At 39.1% G+C, this 21,430-nt stretch overlaps 1 protein-coding gene across 31 annotated transcripts in view; it reads left to right on the top strand.

The window, feature by feature from the left end:
• IQCM (IQ motif containing M) overlaps positions 1-21,430 on the top strand; it is a 589,121-nt gene that overhangs the window by 66,641 nt on the left and 501,050 nt on the right. For 2 of the 31 annotated variants that reach the window (XM_081544037.1, XM_081544022.1), the window contains exon 3: positions 20,563-20,643. The exons of the other annotated variants lie outside the window; for them this stretch is intronic. The gene's annotated coding sequence lies outside the window, so the exon portion shown is untranslated. The remainder of the gene's footprint in view (positions 1-20,562; positions 20,644-21,430) is intronic. 31 annotated transcript variants of the gene reach the window in all.

Raw genomic sequence — 21,430 nt, 5'->3', positions numbered from 1 at the left:
CTGTTCTCAGCTCCTTTGCTTCATTGCACAGATTCTTCAAAGGTGGATAATTGTTCCTGACTCTTCAGGCTTCCAGTCTTTCTGTGGGAGTTTCTCTTCATTCCTTACATAATAAGAAGCAGCATGCCCATTGGTTAAAAGCTTGAGATTCTGAATCAGAGGGTCCTGGTTTGAACCCTGACACTGCCATCTATAGCTTTTTGGCCTTGAACAAGTTATTCGACCTCTCCAAGCCCCAATGTCTTTCTCTAAGAAATTGAGATTATTAGTAGTAAGGGCAGAGTATTGTGTGACTCTTCAGTAGAATCATGCTTTAAAGGGTTTAGCATGATGAAGATCAAACACCAATTACTTTAATTTTTTGTTTTTAATTTTTAAAATGTTGTGTTGCTTTCTGCAGTACAGCAACTCAAATCAGCCATCATTATCCATATAGCCCCTCCCTCTTGAGCCTTCTTCCACTCCAGCCACCAGTTATTTTTATTTTACAAATCTTTGTGAGATTCTCTCTGATGTTCCATTTTAGGAGACATTTGACTTTTGTGCTTTTTCAAGCCTCTTTTCCTCGTCCTTCACCAGCTTTGTAAAATCTCACCTCTTCCATGTATTTTCATGTACAGCCAAACTCAGCATGTAAAAATATGACTTTCTGCAGTGATTGCAAATGATTTTGTTTGTTCCTGCTGTTGTATAAATCATGCTGTACTCTACGTGCAGGATCGTGTATTGTCCGTATTACTGCTTTATGATGTCAGTGATGATGATGGACTCTGCATAAATGGGAAGCCACCATATTTTTAGGATAAAGGCCAATATTAGGGTGTAGTTAATTATTTTTAAACCTCACTCACTGAATGTACTTGAAAGCTTTTGTTATTTTATTATTCAGATGGTGTTATCACAGCATGGACCAGGCTCTCTGTGTTTGTACACACACTCCATGTACACAATTTATTTAAACTTAATATTTTTATTAAAGCTGCTACTGAAAATTGCTGCATGGCAAATCGATTAAGATCTCCAGGAACCCATACTGGGAGTAATTAGGAAAGGTGATTTAAATAAAAAAAGTATTTGGGGATTTGTCTCTTCGGGGTTGGTAGAGATCTGTAGAGAACCTTATCCCTGAGTTATAACTGAATAGGCTTTTTATAAATTAATCTGAACTGGAAATTATTTTTTCTAATCCCTCATGTGCAACTGTACCTAAAACTTATTAAATAATGCAGTTAAACATAATTCTGTTACTGGCATTGATGGTCTTATAGAGAGGGTTAGATGAACAGAGTGTATGGGATCAAGGCACCTTTATAATATGTATATACTTCCCTGTAGCTCAAATGGTAAAGACTCTGCCTGCAGTGCAGGAGACCTGGGTTCGATCCCTGGGTCAGGAAGTTCCCCTGGAGAAGGAAATGGCAACCCACTCTAGGATTCTTGCCTGGAGAATTCCATGGACAGAGGAGCCTTATGGGCTACAGTCTACAGTGTCGCAAAGAGTTGGACATAACTAAGTGACTAACACACACATATAATATATATAAATACTGCAGCCTTTATCCTCATGCTTCTGTCTCCTTACTGTAAGGACTCCATGAGTAAAACTGTCAATTTCTCTGTAGTGCTACCTCACAGAAGATGAAATAAAATGCTTGATAACTTTTTAAAATGAAGAATTTGATACAGTTATTTTTTGTGTGTGAAACACAACACTGTAATTATGTGGTGAATTGGAGGTGAAGCCTGAAAGAAGACAACTTTTTTCCCCAGACTGGATCCTGGTGTTGTCTTAAAATAAACCTCCTCCAGCCACCTTGGCATTGAAGTGAAGTTTGTGAGGCTCACGTTGAAGGATTGTTCCACAAACATAATCTTGTTCTGTTCACCACTTTTCAATCAAATATTTCTGCATTTCCTGTCATGGTGTTGAAGCTATCAGAAACAATTTAAAATTAATCACAATGTAATTTTTTAGGTATTTTGCTTAAAATTGTCTTAGTGTATCTAACTTTATTATTTCCCTTTTACAATTGAGAAATAGATGTATGTTAATATTATAGCAGTTTAAAGTATATAATGATTCAATATTTGTATATATTGTGAAATCATATAAGTGTTGTGATCACCATAAATAATTACAAGTTTTTTTTCTTGTGAAGAGAACTTTTAAGATCTACTTTCTTAACAATTTTCAAATATACAGTATGGTATTATTAACTATAGTCAGTACGCTGTACATTACAATCCAAGACTACTTTATAACTGAAAGTTTGTACCTTTTGACTTCTTTCACCCTTTTTACCCACCTCCTTGCCTCCACCCCTCAGCCTCTGACAACCTCCAGTCTGCTCTCTATGAGTTCAATTTTTTTTTTTTTCAGATTACATGTATAAGTGAGATCGTGGTATTTATCTTTCTCTGTCTGACTTATTTCACATAACATAATGCCCTAAGGCACATGTATGTTGTTGCAAATGGCAAGATTTTATTCCTTTTTTTAGGGTGAATAATATTCCATTGTGTTTACATTCATTCACTGATGGACACTAAGGTTGTTTCCATATCTTGGCTATTGTAAATCATGCTGCAGTGAATTTGGAGATACATATATCATTTTGAGTTAGTGTCTCTATTTCCTTTGGATAAATACCCAGAAGTAGACTTGCTGGATTATATGGCAGTTCTGTTTTTAACTTTTTTAGGAATCTTCATACTCTTTTATATAGTGGTTGCACCAATTTATCTTTCTACCAACAGTGCACAAGGGGTCTCTTTTCCTCAAACACTTGCCAACACTTGTTATTTATTGGCTTTTTGATAATAGCCATTCTAATAGGTGTGAGGTATCTCATTGTGATTTTGATTTACATCTCCCTGATGATTAGTGATGCTGAGCACCTGTTCATGTACTTGTTGGCCATCTGTATGTCTTCTTTGTAAAAAATGTCTAGTCAGATCCTCTGTCCATTTTATATTTGGATTTTTTTTTTTTTTTTTGCTATTGAGTTGTATGCATTCTTTATGTATTAAGATGTATGATTTGCAACTATCCGGTAGGTTCTCTTTTTTTAGGTGATGGTTTCCTTTGCTATGCAGAAGCTTTTTAGTTTGATGTAGTCCAACATGTTGATTTTTGCATTTGTTACTTTTGCTTAGTCAAACTAAAAAAATCTTTTCCAAGAAAGCTATGCTTTCTTCTGGGAGTTTTATGATTTCAGGTCATACAGTCTTTGATGCCTTAAAAATTTAGTTAATTTTTGTCTATGGTGTAAGATAATGGTCCAGTTTCATTATCTTGCATATGACTACCCAGTTTTCCCAGAACCATTTACTGAAGAGATTATTCTTTCCACGCTGTGTATTCTTGGCTCCTTGACATCAGTCTTGGACTCTCTATTCTGGGCTATCTATTCTCTTCCATCAATCTATGTGTCTGTTTTTATGCTAGTATCATACTGTTTTGATTACTACAGATTTGTAGTATAGGTTGAAATCAGGAAGCATTTTGCTTCCAACTTTGTTCTTCTTTCTCAGTTCCTTTGGCTATGTGGGATCTTTTATGGTTCCATACAAATTTTAGGGTTGTTTGTTCTATTTTAATGAAAAATGCTATTGGAATTACTTATTATTTTCCTAGATGGATTAATTTTGTAGTCTGCTCTTCCTAAATTTGATTTAGTATCAGTTTTTAAAAATTCATGAGATTTGACTCTCACACTTTCATTTATATCATTATCTACATATATTGCCCCAAATGATAATTAGCCATGTTAATGGAGATCAATTCCTTAGTTCCTTACTCTAAGCTGCTAGGCTCCTTCTTGGGAGTTCTTATAAATAACATCTACTTTAGTTCTGCTGCTAAGTTGCTGCTAAGTCGCTTCAATCATGTCCGACTCTGTGCGACACCATAGACGGCAGCTCACCAGGCTCCGCTGTCCCTAGGATTCTCCAGGCAAGAATACTGGAGTGGGTTGCCATTTCCTTCTCCAGTGCATGAAAGGGAAAAGCGAAAGTGAAGTCACTTTAGTTCTAAGGTTCTTAATTTTCATATTATGTGGCACATGACTATTTTCTCATAAGTTTTATGTTAAATTTTTTTCTGTTGTTAATTAATGGTATATATTTGAGAAATTGAGGCCCCAGATTATGTTATACAAGAAGTCAGCAACTAAACCTTTTTTTGGTACATATCAGTTCAGTTCAGTTCAGTCACTCAGTCGTGTCCGACTCTTTGCGACCCCATGAATTGCAGCACGCCAGGCCTGTCTGTCCATCACCAACTCCCGGAGTCTACCCAAACCCATGTCCATCGAGTCGTTGATGCCATCCAACTATCTTATCCTCTGTTGTCCCCTTCTCCTCCCGCCCCCAATCCTACCCAGCATTAGGGTCTTTTCCAATGAGTCAACGCTTCGCATGAGGTGGCCAAAGTATTGGAGTTTCAGCTTCAACATCAGACCTTCCAATGAACACCCAGGATTGATCTCTTTTAGGATGGATTGATTGGATCTCCTTGCAGTCCAAGGGATTCTCAAGAGTCTTCTCCAACACCACAGTTCAAAAGCATCAATTCTTCGGCTCTCAGCTTTTTTCACCGTCCAACTCTCACAACCACACATGACCACTGGAAAAACCATAGCCTTGACTAGACGGACTTTTGTTGACAAAGTAATGTGTCTGCTTTTAAATACGGTACATATATTCCTAGGGAAATGGATTTTTGTACTACTAATATAATCATTGTAACTTGTTGCTACATTTAATTGTTTTACAAATAATTTTTGAATACTTACATTGAGAGAATTTTCCAAGGAACTGTGAGGGATATTATGAGAATTCAGAAAGGAATATTATCCTTAAGACTTACTGTGTAGTAGGGGAAATAACATTTACATACAAATAATCATAATATAAGATTTAGAAGAACAACTGTAATAAATGAGAGAGAGTGTAGGAAAGAAGAAATACTTCTGATGTGGCAGATCAGGAGAAAACTGTGGAGGTGGAGGCATCTGGTCAGTTCCTCTAAGGAAAGTTGGGATTAGTTGCTCTTTGGGAAATAGAAGTGTTGATATCTGGGTGGAGAATGTAACATTAGCAAAACTGAAGATGAAGGAAATCACCTTGGTGCTGGTGGGAACAATAAATGAGAAGCTTGCTTATTGTGCATAAATGAGATGTTGGAACTTAGAGTTGGATTGTGGCTTTGGGTTATTTATTTTGTAGACACACTTTGATCAAAAGACGAACATGAATAGATCCATAGTTAAAGGAGATTGTGTGTTTTTTTTTTTTTTTTGAGAGTGAGAAATAAGGTCATGTGTGAAGAAAGAGCTGAATTATATTTTATTTGGCAGTAAATATCCTTATTCAATTTCATATCCTAGTCTATATATCATAGGGATTTTTGGGCCAAGGGGTTGACAGAACAGTAGTGATTCTATATTTTGTGATTTTAAGGATGCTATGAAAGCTTGTTTTACAAAGGCATAACAAAATTCTCTGCTAATATATTTTTTATACATATTCCTTAAAGGCAAGTGATCAATATCTTTTTTATTGGAGTATAATTGCTTTACAATGTTATGTTAGTTTCTGCTATGCGAAGAAGTGAATCACTTATCTGTATACATATATTCCTCCCTCTTGAACCCCCCTCCCCATGATCAATATCTTAATGTATTTTCCCCTGTTAAAATACAAAGGCTTGGGACATAGACTGAGAGCCCTGTGCAGGGAAAAGATATCTCAAAGCGGAAGAACTGGACTGCAGCTCACCAGGCACCTCTGTCTTTCACTATCTCCCAGAGTTTGCTCAAATTCATGTCCATTGAGTCGGTGATGTTATCTAACTATCTCATTCTCTTCTGTCTCCTTTTCCTTTGCCTTCAGTCTTTCCCAGTATCAGGGTCTTTTCCAGTGAGTCGACTCTTTGCATCAGGTGGCTAATATTGATGGCTTTGGCACGTACATAGAGAAGTGAAGTCGCTCAGTCGTGTCCGACTCTTTGCGACCCCATGGACTGTAGCCTACTAGGCTCCTCTGTCCATGGGATTTTCTAGGCAAGAATATTAGAGTGGGTTGCCATTTCCTTCTCCAGGAGATATTCCCGACCCAGGGATTGAACTGGGGTCTCCCGCATTGTTGGCAGATGTTTTACCATCTGAGCCACCAGGGAAGTTAGTCAGCATGTACTTACATACAATTAACTCTGTAAATGCAATACATTGAGTTCATTGGTAGTTTTTTTTTTAATATAATTTAAATGTTCCATACCTAAAAGGTGTTTCCTGAGCACATGAAATCAGGAAACAGACCTTGGTGGGCAGTTAGATTAGGGATTCTTCTCTGGAGGAAGATCGGCTATGTTTGCTTAATGAATACCTTGATTTCTGTTAATGAGCTATTCAGATGTGTGAAAGAACAATTATATTCACTCCCAGCCTTCTGCTACATTATTTTAATTCTGAATGAACAGCTTTTAATAAAGTTGTTTTATTCTAAATTGTCTTTATTTTATGGAATGCTAGCTTTTGCCTTAGAAACACACTTGGAAGAGCTGGTCTATGGTTATCTTAATGCTGCTCTTCATATGTCTCTCCCTTTGGTGCATTTCATGCTCTCTGTGTCCTTTTTCCTCATTCTCTGTGATTTCTCTTCTTTGTGGGACTCAGTGCCTTCATGCTGCTCTTGGATGTCTGCTCCTTCCTCCCTGTCTTGCCTTATCTGAGCCTGTTGGGACCTTCCAACACTCTGACAAGTCTAGACTTCTCTCCCCATCTTCTTCAGCCTTAAGTTTTCCTAAGATTGCTTATTTGCCTGCCTTCCTTCCTTTCTCTTGCTCTCTGCGCAATGTGGCATCTAGAAGCCTGTATATTTTGTCAGCATTTACAAAGGACTTGCTTTTGGTTTCATTGACAATCTCTTTTTCATTTTTTGAAAAGTAATTAATTAATTTTAATTGGAGGCTAATTACTTTACAATATTGTAGTGGTTTTTGCCATACATTGACATGAATCAGCCATGGGTGCACATGTGTTCCCCATCCTGAACCCCCCTCCCACCTCCCTCCCCATCCCATCCCTCTGGGTCATCCCAGTGCACTAGCCCTGAGCACCCCATCTCATGCACTGAACCTGGACTGGTGATCCATTTCACAAAAGATAATATACATGTTTCAGTGCTATTCTCTCAAATCATCCCACCCTTGCCTTCTCCCACAGAGTCCAAAAGTCTGTTCTTTACATCTGTGTCTTTTTTGCTGTCTCGCATATAGGGTCATCATTACCATCTTTCTAAATTCTATATATATGTGTTAATATACTGTATTGGTGTTTTTCTTTCTGATTTACTTCACTCTGTTTAATAGGCTCCAGTTTCATCCACCTCATTAGAACTGATTTGAATGTATTCTTTTTAATGGCTGAGTAATATTCCACTGTGTATATGTACCACAGCTTCCTTATCCATTTGTCTGCTGATGGGCATCTAGGTTGCTTCCATGTCCTGGCTGTTATAAACAGTGCTGTGATGAACATTGGGGTGCACGTGTCTCTTTCAATTCTGGTTTCCTCAGTGTGTATGCCCAGCAGTGGGATTGCTGGGTCATATGGCAGTTCTATTTCCAGTTTTTTAAGGAATCTCCACACTGTTCTCCATAGTGATTGTACTAGTTTGCATTCCCACCAACAGTGTAAGAGGGTTCCCTTTTCTCCACACCCTCTCCAGCATTTATTTTTTGTAGACTTTTTGATAGCAGCCATTCTAGCCAGTGTGAGATGGTACCTCATTGTGGTTTTGATTTGCATTTCTCTGATAATGAGTGATGTTGAGCATCTTTCCATGTGTTTGTTAGCCATCTGTATGTCTTCTTTGGAGAAATGTCTGTTTAGTTCTTTGGCCCACTTTTTGATTGGGTCATTTAGTTTTCTGGAATTGAGCTGCATGAGCTGCTTGTATATTTTTGAGATTAATCCTTTTTCAGTTGCTTCATTTGCTATTATTTTCTCCCATTCTGAGGGCTGTCTTTTCACCTTGCTTATAGTTTCCTTCGTTGTGCAAAAGCTTTTAAGTTTAATTAGGCTCCATTTGTTTATTTTTGCTTTTATTTCCATTACTCTGGGAGGTGGGTCATAGAGGATCCTGCTGTGATTTATGTCAGAGAGTGTTTTGCCTGTTTTCCTCTAGGAGTTTTATAGTTTCTGGCTTACATTTAGATCTTTAATCCATTTTGAGTTTATTTTTGTGTATGGTGTTAAAAAATGTTTTAGTTTCATTCTTTTTCAAGTGGTTGACCAATTTTCCCAGCACCACTTGTTAAAGAGATTGTCTTTTCTGCATTGTATATTCTTGCCTCCTTTGTCAAAGATAAGGTGTCCATAGGTGCGTGGATTTATCTCTGGGCTTTCTATTTTGTTCCATTGATCTATATTTCTGTCTTTGTGCCAGTACCATACTGTCTTGATGACTGTGGCTTTGTAGTATAGTCTGAAGTCAGGCAGGTTGATTTGTCCAGTTCCATTCTTCTTTCTCAAGATTGCTTTGGCTATTTGAGGTTTTTTGTGTTTCCATACAAATTGTGAAATTCTTTGTTCTAGTTCTCTGGAAAATATTGTTGGTAGCTTGGTAGAGATTGCATTGAATCTATAGATTGCTTTGGGTAGTATATTCATTTTCACTATATTGATTCTTCTGATCCATGAACATGGTGTATTTCTCCATCTATTTGTGTCATCTTTGACTTCTTTCATCAGTGTTTTATAGTTTTCTATATATAGGTATTTTGTTTCTTTAGGTAGATTCATTCCTAAGTATTTTATTCTTTTCATTGCAATGGTGAATGGAATTGTTTCCTTCATTTCTCTTTCTGTTTTCTCATTGTTAGTGTATAGGAATGCAAGGGATTTCTGTGTGTTAATTTTATATCCTGCAACTTTACTATATTCATTGATTAGCTCTAGTAATTTTCTGGTGGTGTCTTTAGGGTTTTCTATATAGAGAATTATGTCATCTGCAAACAATGAGAGTTTTACTTCTTCTTTTCCAATCTGGATTCCTTTTATTTCTTTTTCTTCTCTGATTGCTGTGGCCAAAACTTCCAAAACAACTACATTGAATAGTAGTGGTTGGAGTGGGTACCCTTGTCTTGTTCTTGACTTTAGGGGAAATGCTTTCAATTTTTCACCGTTAAGGATAATGTTTGCTGTAGGCTTATCATATATGGCTTTTATTATGTTGAGGTATGTTCTTCTATACCTGGTTTCTGGAGGTTTTGTATCATAAATGGATGTTGAATTTTGTCAAAGGATTTCTCTTCATCTATTGAGATAATCATATGGTTTTTATCTTTCAAGTTGTTAATGTAGTGTATCACATTGATTGATTTGCAGATATTGAGGAATCCTTGCATCCCTGGGATAAAGCCCACTTGGTCATGATGTATGATCTTTTTTAAGATGTTGTTGGATTCTGTTTGCTAGAATTTTGTTAAGGATTTTTTCATCTATGTTCATCAGTGATATTGGCCTGTAGTTTTCTTTTTTTGTGGCATCTTTGTCTGGTTTTGGTATTAGGGTAATGGTGGCCTCGTAGAATGAGTTTGGAAGTTTACCTTCCTCTGCAATTTTCTGGAAGAGTTTGAGTAGGATAGATGTTAGTGCTTCACTAAATTTGTGGTAGAATTCAGCTGTGAAGCCATCTAGTCCTGGGCTTTTGTTTGTTGGAAGATTTTTGATTATAGTTTCGATTTCAGTGCTTGTGATGGTCTGTTAAGATTTTCTATTTTTTCCTGGTTCAGTGTTGGAAGGTTTTTTTCTAAGAATTGTCCATTTCTTCCAAATTGTCGATTTTATTGTCACACAGTTGCTGATAGTAGCCTCTTGTGATCGTTTGTATTTCTGTGTTGTCTATTGTGATTTCTCTGTTTTCATTTCTAATTTTGTTGATTTGATTCTTCTCCCTTTTTTTCTTGATGAGTCTGGCTAATGGTTTGTCTATTTTATTTATCTTCTCAAAGAACCAGCTTTTAGCTTTGTTGATTTTTGCTATGGTCTCTTTTGTTTCTTTTTCATTTATTTCTGCCCTAATTTTTATGATTTCTTCCCTTCTACTAACCCTGGGGTTCTTCATTTCTTCTTTTTCTCGTGGTTTTAGGTGTAAAGTTAGGTTATTTATTTGCTTTTTCTCTTATTTCTTTAGGGAAGCTTATATTGCTATGAACCTTCCCCTTAGCACTGCTTTTACTGAATCCCATAGGTTTTGGGTTGTTGTGTTTTCATTTTCATTCGTTTCTATGCATGTTTTGATTTCTTTTTTCATTTCTTCTGTGATTTGTTGGTTATTCAGGGTGTGTTGTTTAGCCTCCATAAGTTTGTATTTTTAATAGTTTTTTTTCCTGTAGTTGACATCTAATCTTACCACATTGTGATCAGAAAAGATGCTTGAAATGATTTCAGTTTTGGGGAATTTAACAAGGCTAAATTTATGGCCCAGGATGTGATCTATCCTGGAGAAGGTTCCGTGTGCACTTGAGAAAAAGGTGAAATTCATTGTTTTGGGGTGGAATGTCCTATAGATATCAATTAGGTCTATCTGGTCCATTGCATCATTTAAAGTTTGTGTTTCCTTGCTAATTTTCTGTCTAGTTGATCTATCCATAGGTATGAGTAGGCTATTAAAGTCTCCCACTATTATTGTGTTACTGTTAATTTCCCCATTCATACTTGTTAGCATTTGTCTTATATATTGTGGTGCTCCTATGTTGGGTGCATATATATTTATAATTGTTACTCTTATATCTTCTTCTTGGATTTATCCTTTGATCATTATGTCATGTCCTTTGTCTCTTGTCACGGCCTTTATTTCAATGTCTATTTTTTCTGATATGAGTATTGCTACTCTTGCTTTCTTTTGGTCTCTATTTGCATGAAATACCTTTTTCCAGCCCTTCACTTTCAGTCTGTATGTGTCCCTGTTTTGAGGTGGGTCTATTGTAGACAGCATATATAGGTGCTTTGTTTTTGTATCCATTCAGCCAGTCTTTGTCTTTTGGTTGGGGCATTCAACCCATTTACATTTAAGGTAATTATTGATAAGTATGGTCCTGTTGCCATTTACTTTGTTGTTTTGGGTTTGAGTTTTTAAACCGTTTCTGTGTTTCCTGTCTAGAGAAGATCCTTTAGCATTTGTTGAAGAGCTGGGTTAGTGGTGCTGCATTCTCTCAGTTTTTGCTTGTCTGTAAATCTTTTGATTTCTCCTTCATATTTGAATGAGATCCTTGCTGGATATAGTATTCTGGGTTGTAGGTTTTTCTCTTTCATCACTTTAATCATGTCCTGCCATCCCCTTCTGGCCTGAAGAGTTTCTATTGAAAGAGCAGCTGTTATCCTTATGGGAATCCACGGATGTGTTATTTGTTGCTTTTTCCTTGCTGCTTTTTTATACTTGTCTTTGTCTTTGATCTTCATTAATTTGATTAATATGTGTCTTGTGGTGTTTTGCTTTGGGTTTATCTTATTTGGGACTCTCTGGGTTTCTTGGACTAGGGTGAAAGAAACTCTCTAGGTTTCTTTCCTTCCCCATTTTAGGGAAGTTTTCAACTATTATCTCCTCAAGTATTTTCTCATGGCCTTTCTTTTTGTCTTCTTCTGGGACTCCTATGATTTGAATGTTGGGGTGGTTAACATTGTCTCAGAGGTCTCTGAGGTTGCCCTCATTTCTTTTAATTCTTTTTTCTTTTTTCCTGTCTGCTTCATTTATTTCCACCATTCTATCTTTCACCTAATGTATCCTATCTTCTGCCTCAGTTATTCTATTGTTGATTCCCTCCAGAGTGCTTTTGATCTCATTTATTGCATTATTCATTATTGATTGACTCCTTTTTGTTTCTTCTAGGTCCTTGTTAAACATTTCTTGCATCTTCTCAATCCTTGTCTCCAATCTATTCATCTGTAACCCCATTTTGTTTTTAAGATTTGGGATCATCTTTACTATCATTATTCTGAATTATTTTTCAGGTAGACTCCCTATCTCCTCCTCTTTCGTTTGGTTTGGTGGGCATTTATCATGTTCCTTTACCTGCTGAGTATTTCTCTGCCTTTTCATTTTGTTTAGATTGCTGTGTTTGGGGTGACCTTTCTGTATGCTGGAAGTTTGTGGTTCCTCTTTATTGTGGGGGTTCCTCCCTGTGGGTGGGGTTGGATGAGTGGCTTGTCAAGGTTTCCTGGTTAGGGAAGCTTGCATCAGTTCTGGTGGGTGGAGCTGGATCTCTTCTCTCTGGAGTGCAATGAAGTGTCCAGTAGTGAGTTTTTTGGTGTCTGTGGATTTGATGTGACTTTTGGCAGCCTGTATTTTGATGCTCAAGATTATGTTCCTGTGTTGCTGGAGAATTAGCTTGGTATATCTTGCTCTGAAACTTGTTGGCTCTTGGGCAGAGCTTGGTTTCAGTGTAGGTATGGAGGCTTTTGGATGAGCTCTTGTCAATTAATGTTCCCTGAAGTCGGGAGTTTTCTAGGGTTCTCAAGTTTTGTATTTAAGCCTCCTGCCTCTGGCTTTCAGTCTTATGGTAGACTTAAGACTTCTCCATCCATACAGCACCAATGATAAACATCTAGGTTAGTGGTGAAAAGATTCTCCACAGTGAGGGACACCCAGAGAGGTTCACAGAGTTACATGGAGAAGAGAAGAAGGAGGAGGGAGATACAGGTGGCCAGGAGGAGAAGAGGGGAAATCAAAAGGGGCGAGAACAATCTAGCCAGTAACCAATTCCCTATGTACTCTCCACAGTCTGAACACTCAGAGAGGTTCACGGAGTTACACAGAGAAGAGAAGAGAGAGGAAGGAGATAGAGGTGACTAGGAGCAAAAGAAGGGGAGTCAAAAGGAGAGAGACCAATCTAGCCAGTAATCAGTTCCCTAAGTGTTCTCCACAGCCTGGAACACCCAAAGAGATTCACAGAGTTAAGTAGTGAAGAGAAGAGGGAGGGAGGAGATAGAAGTGACCTGGGGGAGAAAAAGGAGAATCAAAGGGGGAAAGAGCAATCAAGCCAGTAATCACATCCCTAAGTAAAAATGGGTACTGAAGCTTAGATTCTTAAAAGTACAAAATTGATAACAAATACCAAAAGGAAAGATTAAAAACCTATAATAGAGATTAGACTCTCAAAAATACAATATTAAAAATATAAAACAAAATCACGAAATTATAAAAAAAAATATATATATATATGAAATTTGCTTTAAAAATAGGGTCTTTTGGCAAGATTCTAGAAGCTTATAAAAATGAAAATTAAAGGAGTCATAAAAACTTAAAAATAAAAAAATTAAAAGAATTAAAACATGATAATAGTAAGATATATCTAGGAATATCTCTGGAGCTGTTGAGGGCAGTGTAGGGTCAGTTCAGTTTTAGATAGTTCCTTGTTCCCGCTTATACTTCTTCTCAAGGTCTATAGGCCCCTTCCAATGCTTAGTCAACGCTAACTACAGGTTTTTAATCTGTTGCACCTGTCACTTCCAAAGTGGTTCCCTCTTCTTTGTTTATTTTGGCTTCCTCTGTTTGCAAGTCTCTTCAGTGTCTAATTTCCACCCTGACACAAGGGAGTGAAGGTGGTCACTTAATTAGGCTCACTTGTTCAGTTGTGCTGTGGGGAGGGAAGAACACTGCAAACAAATATCACTGGCGTGTGTGGGGAGTGCTGTGGGAGGGCAGTGTCTGGGCCACCCTGGGTTTGCCCCCGCTCATGGTGTGTGTGCTTTCTCGGTCTACACTGCTCAGGCTCCAGGTTGCTCTGCAGGGGAACTGTCTAAAGCAGGCCCTGGGTTGCTTGCATTTCCCAGGTCTAAGCTGCTCAGGTTCAGGTTCTCGGGTACTCCACAAAGGCACAGACTCGGTTGGGCCTGCGTTTTGTGCCCCTCCCAGGTCCAAACAGCTCAGGCGACCAGGTGCTTGGCGAGCGCACTCTCCCCAGGTGGGCGGTGCATCTTATCACCTCCCTGGTCCCAGCTGCTCAGTTTCCTGGGTGTTCAGTGGGAGCGGCATCTCAGGTGTGCCATGTCTCTCCTCTGGGGAGCTGATCTCTGGCTGCAACCCTCCTGGCAATGTCACCTGTCCAGGATCCCAGGAAGACTTGGTTAGCAAGTGGGAGCCTGCTCGCAGTTTGGTAGAGGATGCTGTCTCTGGGGCTGAGATTGCCCCTTTCCGGCTATGGCTGTCACCCCCTACCTCTCTGCCTCCAGCAGGGAGATGGGCCAGTCTGCAGCTGGCTAGCTCTCCTCTGGTATTTGCTCAATCCTTTGTTCTGTGAGCGGGCCCGGCAGTGCCTTAGGTTAGAGCTTTTCCCGGAAAAGTTCTCTCTCTCTCCTTTTTTTTTTCCCCCTTCTCTCTCTCTGGCTTTCCCACAGTTAGGGTTGCTATCTCACGTTGGCTCCCTCAGATTGTCCTCAGGGCATTCAGGCCCAGGCCTTACCCTAAGCAATGCAGCCTGCGCCTCCTTGTTCAGCCCCGGCTTGCTGGTGGCAGATGAGGGCATCTAGGCTACTTCTTTGCTGGGAGTTGTGGTTAGGTGCATAATCTGTGGTTCCCCCCCCCCCGCCCCCCGCCTACCCCCCGGTTATGTTGCCCTCTGAGATTCCAAAACTCCCCACAGACCCACTGGTAAGAGGGTTTCCTGGTGTTTGGAAACTTTTCCTCCTTCATGACTCCCTCTCCAGGACGGGTCTCCATCCCTAAGTATTTTGTCCCTCCAGACTGAAGCGACTTAGCAGCAGCAGCAGCTACCTCCTTTCGAAGAGAATGGGCTGCCTTTCTGGGTGCCTCGTGTCCTCCACCAGCATTCAGAAGTTGGTTTGTGGAAGTTGCTCAGCATTCAAATGATCTTTTGATGAATTTGTGGGGGAGAAAGTGGTCTCCTTGTCCTATTCCTCCACCATCTTAGGACTGCTGCCCTTTTTCATTTTTTTGCAGTTGTTTTCTGTTTTTTTTTCTTCTCATACCTCTATTAGTTTCTTTATTCTTCTTTCTTTGAGTTTAATGATTTTTTGTTCTGTATCTGTTAAAGTTGACTATTTAACTATAATAAATACTTATTTTGTTTAATAAATATATTTAAGGAAACAAAAGTTACTACTTGGTTTGCATTCCACAGGTCTAATTTGTTGTTTTTATCTACTCTTGTTCTAAATATTTATGATTTCCATTTTGATCTACTTTTAATAATTCAGGAATACACTTAAAATCTTTATTATTAACTTGTAACAATTGTACAAAAGGTCTGTCTAGTCAAGGCTCTGGTTTTTCCAGTAGTCATGTATGGATGTGAGAGTTGGACTACAAAGAAAGCTGAGTGCCGAAGAGTTGATGCTTTTGAACTGTGGTGTTGGAGAAGACTCTTGAGAGTCCCTTGAACTTCTGGAACATCCAGCCAGTCCATCCTAAAGGAAATCAGTCCTTAATATTCATTGGAAGGACTGATGTAGAAGCTGAAACTCTGATAATTTGGCCACCTGGTGTGAATAACTGACTCATTTGAAAAGATCCTGATGCTGGGAAAGATTGAAGGCGGGAGGAGAAGGGGACAACAGAGGATAAGATGGTTGGATGGTATCACCGACTCAATGGATATGAGTTTGAGTAAAGTCTAGGGATTGGTGATAGACAGGGAGGCCTGGCGTGCTGCAGTCCATGGGGTCGCAAAGAGTCGGACCCAACTGAGCAACTGAACTGTACTGAACAGTTGTATTATTCAAACATTTATTGAGACATTTCTTGTGGCAGAAAAATATTTAGTGCCCTATATGTTGTTTAAAGAATGTGTTTTCTCTATTTGTGTTGGATTATCAAAATAGATCAAACATGTATCTAATATTACATTTCTATTCTTACTTACTTGACCTGTGTTGCTAATAGTGGTATGTTCAAATCTCCCTGTCTAATTGTCATTTTATTAGTTTCTTTCTTGTAATTCTGTTACTTAAATGTTTGGAGCTATTAGGGGGAGAAGGGATAACTTGGGAGATTGAGATTGACATATGCACACTACTATATATAACATAAATAACTAATAAGGATCTACTGTGTAGCACAGAGAACTCTTCTCAATACTCTGTAATGATCTATATGGGAAAAGAATTTTAAAAAGAGTGGATATTTGTATATGTATAACTGATTTACTTTGCTGTGCACTTGAAAGTAACACAACATTGTAAATCAACTGTAAGTAAATAAGTGTTAGTCGCTCAGTCATGCCCAACACTTTGCAACCCCATAGACTGCAGCCCACCAGGCTCCTCTGTCCATAAGATTTTCCAGGCAAGGATACTGGAGTGGGTTGCCATTTCCTTCTCCAGGGGATCTTCCCAACCCAGGGGTAAAACCTGGGTCTCCTGCACTGCAGGCAGATTCTTCACCAACTGAACTACAAGGGAAGCCCTAAGTCAACTGTACTCCAATACAAATTTTAAAAGTTTGGAGCTGTTTTGTTAGGTATATATAGATTCATGGTTTTCCTATCTTCCTGAAGTATTGTTCCCTTAATCATGATTTAGTGTACCTCTTCATTCTTATTACTATTAATAATTTTTGATCTAGTGTCTGTTTTTTTTCTGGTGGCTCAGACAGTAAAGCATCTGTCTGCAATGCAGGAGACCCAGGTTCAATCCCTGGGTTGGGAAGATTCCTGGAGAAGGATGGCAGCCAACTCCAGTACTCTTGCCTGGAAAATCCCATGGAAAGAGGAGCCTGGTAGGCTACAGTCCATGGGGTCGCAAAGAGTCAGACACGACTGAGCGACTTCACTTTCACTTTCACCAGTACTACAACAGTTTTTTAAATTCTTATTTACTAGCAAGTATTTTTCATGAGTTTTCAATCTTTCTTATATTCTTTGTTTTTAAATATGTCTTTTATAGTCGACACTTTAGTTTTATTTACATTATCTTATTTGACAATCATTGTCTGTTAATAGATGAATGTAATCTGTTTATATTTATGGTTGTTGTTGTTTAGTCACTAAGTCATGTTTGACTCTTTGTGACTCTGTGGACTGTAGCCTGCCAGGCTCCTCTGTCCATGGGATTTCTCAGGCAAGAATACTGGAGTGGGTAGCCACTTCCTTCTCTCGGGAATCTTCCCGACCCAGGGGTCAAACCCATGCCTCCTTCATGTCTTTTGCATCATAGGCAGATTCTTAACCACTGAGCCACTGGGGAAGCCCCATATTTATGGTACCATTGGCAATTTATATTTATGGTAACATTTTGGTAACAATATGGTAACATTTTTATTTTAGGTTTCTGCTTACAGTTCCCCCTTTTTTGCTTCTTTTTCTAATCTTTTGCTTTCTTTGTCTTGATAATGTTTTCAATAGTTACTATATGATTCCTCTGTTAGTTTGAGAGCTATACTTTATATGTCTATTTATTACATTATATGTCTATTATTAGAGTTAGCTTTAACATGTTAATGGAAATATTTGTCTCTACTTTTTTTTCTTAAAAAATTACTCAGTATATTTATTCTTTTCCCAAGCAAAACCAGGACACTGGACTCTTAGTCCCCTGAAAATGGTTCCATTCTGTGTCTTCCCTTCTCTTCCTATTTATTATATTTCAAATTTTAGTTCCACATGAAAAAAATTCATATTAACTACACTTTTGTTTTTATATGTAATAGTTATTTGAATTTATAAATGTACTTTATCAAATTTCTCTGCTTACCTTTTTTTGCATCCCATTTATTCCTTTTGGATTCACTTTTTTCTTATTGAAGTCTATCCTATAACATCTTGTGTGTGTGTGTGTGTGTGTGTGTGTGTGTGTATGTGAGAGAGAGAGAGATTTCTTAGACTTAGTATTTCTGAAGTCTTTATTTTGTTCTCACTTTTGCAAGATAGTTTAGATCGATTCTGAATTTTATATTTATTGCTATTTTCCCTCAGCTGTTTTAAGATACTATTTGTCTTCCATCAATAATCACTGCTGCTGAGAAGTCTTGTCATAGTTGTCATCCTTTTCTAGATGGCCTCTCTTTTCTCTGTGTGAGAATTTAAGTTTTTACCCATTATTCTTCAAATATTTATTGATTGATTGATAGTGTTTTAGACTGGAGAAGGAAATGGCAACCCACTCCAGTATTCTTGCCTAGAGAATCCTGTGGACAGAGGAGCCTGAAGGGCTGCTGTCCATAGGGTCTCACAGAGTTGGACACGACTGAAGCAACTTAGCATGCATGCATGCATTGGAGAGGGAAATGGCAACCCACTCCAGTATTCTTGCCTGGAGAATCCCAGGGACGGTGGAGCCTGGTGGGCTGCAGTCTACGGGGTTGCATAGAGTCAGATACGACTGAAGCGACTTAGCAGCAGCAGCAGCAGCAGCAGCAGTGTTCTAGACACTGGGGATTCATCAGTGTATAAAGCAATCAAAAATCCCTGCTCTTGTTGATCTTTTAGCCAGCAAGTGAATGTGTTGGCTAAGATCAAGTTAGCTACTGTCATATCAAACCCCTGATTATTACTGACTCAGTGCCTTGCAGTTTTATTTTCTATTTATCAGATTATCTCCTGTGGCAAGTTAGGCATCTCTCAAGATCCAGGCTTCTTCTTCCTTGTGGCTGTGACATCTTTGGCTGCGTTGGGTCTTTGTTGCCGTGTGTCTGCTCTAGAGCATGCAGGCTTAGAGCACGGCAGTGCCTGGAGGCATGTGGGATCCTAGTTCACCAACCAGGGATCAAACTCGAGTCCCCTGCATTAGAATGTGGATTCTTAGCCACTGGACCACCAGGGAAGTCCCAGTGACCATGCCCCCTGTGGTTCCATGTGGTCCTGGGGTCCCAACATTCTATTAACAGCAGCCAGAGAGGGAGAAAAGCATGGGGGATCGCATGAGAGGTTTTCACGGACCAGGCCTGGAAGTGGCACCTTCACTTTGGCCTAGGTCCTTATGATTAGAATGTAGTCACTTTTTCACATTTAACTTCAGGGTTGCCTGGGAAAGCTAGTTCGCCCATGGGCCCAGGAGGAAGACAAGACACATTTGGGGGTCAGCTAGTAGTCTCTGCTGTGGAGATTCATAGTAAATAAGTAAAACACACAGTCTGCTAAATAGCAGTAGCAGTGCTAAGGAGGAAAACATACCAAAGAGGGGGCTAGGGAGGGCATACCCTTGCAAAATGAGTGGTTGGCACTTGGTGGAGGTTTGAAAGAAGGATATTTCACAACAGCAAATAGTAAATGCAAATATCTTCAGGTGGGGGCCATCCTGGCCCGATCAGAGCCCCAAGGAGGAGAGTGTATCTGCAGAGAATGAACAAGGGGCTCATTTTCATGAAAAACTTTATTTTCATGAAGTCAGTGGGGTAACATTATGTAGGGCTCTGTAAGCCATTGTAACAGCTTCCATTCTTACTCTGAGTCTGGAAGTCATCAGTGGGTTTTGAATGGAGGGCATGATCTGCCCTAGTGTTTAGTGGAGTAACTCTGGTTGCTGGAGTGGCAATAAACTAGGATATGGGCTAGGGAATAGATATGGAGGATATCGAGTAGAATCAAACAGATCAGTTAGAGAAGTACAGGCTAATATAATAATTCAGGTGAGAGACAATGATGGCTTGACCTAGAGTGTTCACAGTGCAGGTGGTGTGAAACTATCAGATTTCTTCTTAAAAAAGTTTTATTTGTTTTTGGCAGTGCTGGGTCTTCCTTGATGCGTGCAGACTTTTCTCTAGTTGTGGTGAGTGGGAGCTACTCTCTAGTTGCAGTGCACAGGCTTCTCACTGTAGTGGTTTTTCTTGTTAGAGAGCACGAGCTCTAGGGATCGAAGGCTTCAGCAGTTGTGTCTTCTGGGCTCTAGAGCACAGGCTCAGAAGCTGTGGCTCACCTGCTTAGTTGCTCCTTGGCATGTGGGATCCTCCTGGATCAGGGAACGAACCTGTGTCTCCTGCATTGGCAGGTGGATTCTTTAACACTGAGCCACCAGGGAAGCCCTCAGATTTCTGAATATATTTTAAAGTATTGCTGAAAGGATATGTTCATGAATAGGATGTGGGATATACAAAAAGAGAAGAGTCAAGTTTGCTAGTTTGGCCTCAGTAACTGAAGAGGGGTGATGTTATCATTTGCTGAGTTCAGGAAAATTGTCCAAGGAAGATTAGGAGCTCAGTTTTGATAAATAAAATGAGACATGCCTTTATGACATCTAAATGGACATGTGAAAAAGCCGAGGGGACAGGACCACTTTGAACGTTTGTGAGTCATCAATGTAGAGATTGGTGTATAAAGCCATGAGTCTGGATGAACTGACAAAGTAAGTATTTGTGATGGAAAAGAGATTCAAGGTCTGATTGGGACATTTTGATATTTTGAGGTCAGTGAGATGAGGAGTGTCCAGTAAAAGAGACTGAAGAGGAGGTAAGGGGAGGGAAACAGAAAATCTAGGACAGTGGAAGTTTGTAGGAACCAAATACAGAAAGTCTTTTAAAAAGTGCATGTGTGTTCAGTTGTGTCTGACTCTTCACGACCCCATGGACTGTAGCCCACCAAGCTCTCATGTCTATTGGATTTTCCAGGCAAGAAGACTGCAGTTGGTTGCCATTTCCTATTCCACGGGATATTCCTGATCTAGGGATAGCCACTACACCACCAGGGAAGTTGCTATATTTTTATATTAAGCGCTCTGATTGTTTCTTTTTTATATATCCCTATTTTATATCTGGCTACTTTGTTTCACATTTTTATGTCTTTCAAAGGAATATTATTTTCTCCTCTGTCTCTTGGTGGAGTTTTAACCCACTTATTTTAAATTCTTTTATTGTTTACCTTTTTATTTCACATTTATATTCTGTGGAGTTAATTACTATCCCAATTGTTGATATTATTGGTTGTCTTTCCTAATGTTAGTTTTGGATGTGTGTTTTGTAATTTCAAAAATCTTTTATAGTAATTTTCAGGCTTATGTGAAGTAGGAAGTTTTATTGTATTTTTATATGTTATTTACTTATACTTTCAATACTTTTTGATTCACAGTATTATAGTTGCTACTATTTCCCATTCCAGAACCAGGTCTGTGTTGGTCCTTTGGGAATCCTGTGATACTGACATTTCAAATCCTGTCTCAAACCAGTGTCTGGTGTGGTTGGGTCCTAATGGTGAGATATGTGTGTCTCTTTTGGGCTTCCCAGGTGGCACTTGTGGTAAAGAACCAGCCTGCCAATGCAGGAAACGTAAGAGTCATGGATTTGCCCCCTGGGTCCAGGAGGATCCACTGGAGGAAGGCACGGAGCCCATTCCAATATTCTTGCCTGGAGAATCCCATGGTCAAAGGAGCCTGGTGGGCTGTAGTCCATAGCATCGCAAAGAGTTGGACACAACTGAAGTAACTTAGCACGCATGCACATGCATGTGTGTATCTTTTGCCTCTCTTGAATATATATGTAT

This window comes from Giraffa tippelskirchi, chromosome 11, assembly GCF_054371585.1.
Source record: "Giraffa tippelskirchi isolate mGirTip1 chromosome 11, T2T-mGirTip1v1.2.pri, whole genome shotgun sequence".
Taxonomy (NCBI): domain Eukaryota; kingdom Metazoa; phylum Chordata; class Mammalia; order Artiodactyla; family Giraffidae; genus Giraffa; species Giraffa tippelskirchi.
The sequence above is the reverse complement of the archived record's forward strand: the minus strand, read 5'-3'. Positions and strand labels throughout refer to the sequence as shown.